Source organism: Aulostomus chinensis, chromosome 17 (genome assembly GCF_037954235.1).
Source record: "Aulostomus chinensis isolate RoL2024-O1b breed Wild chromosome 17, RoL_Achi_v1.0, whole genome shotgun sequence".
In the NCBI taxonomy this organism is placed as follows: Eukaryota; Metazoa; Chordata; class Actinopteri; order Syngnathiformes; family Aulostomidae; genus Aulostomus; species Aulostomus chinensis.
Genome location: NC_141336.1, coordinates 2057535 through 2058204, shown reverse-complemented (window position 1 = coordinate 2058204; position 670 = coordinate 2057535).

The following is a 670-nucleotide window of genomic DNA, read 5'->3' as shown; positions in this document are numbered from 1 at the left end:
GGGTCGGCGCCGTCTTTTCTCTTTTTCGCGCTGTCACGTTTGGTGACAGATGGATGCAGCTTGATTTATGTGAAACAATCTTAAAAAATGTTTCTTATGTTGCATTTTTCTTAATGTTGTGGTTTTTATCTTGGTAAAAATGCATGGGATTTGCTATTGCACAAAAATAGAGGAATATGTAATTATGAATACTGTAAGATGTATTTATATATTAGAACGTAAGCACTTATTGATACTGGTAAATATTTGACTACTATTTCTATGGTATATCTGTACTTATGCAGCAGTGATGCAGTTATGCAGTGAGCCACGCCGGCATTGCTTTTGATATCATGTCTTTGCTTTGATTAAACTGACAGCTCTTTTCTCCGGTACTCAGACGACCATAAGTATTTCATGCGTTTGACCGCTGCACTTTCGTCCTCTCATCTTTGCCGTTGCACTGACCCACTCAGTGGAAGCGGGGAGTAAAAACATGTCGTGTCCTCGTGTGCTTTTTTGAAACATTCCAGTTCTTTTTCATGATCTCACCGTGTGAAATTTGCACACAAACTCAAGGGGCTATGATGATCAGTCAGTAGTGTGTTTTCAGTGTAAATCAGTACCACTTACTGTAAATAATACTAAAGAAATGTTAACAGCGTGACTTAGTTGTGCTTCAGCTCCAAAT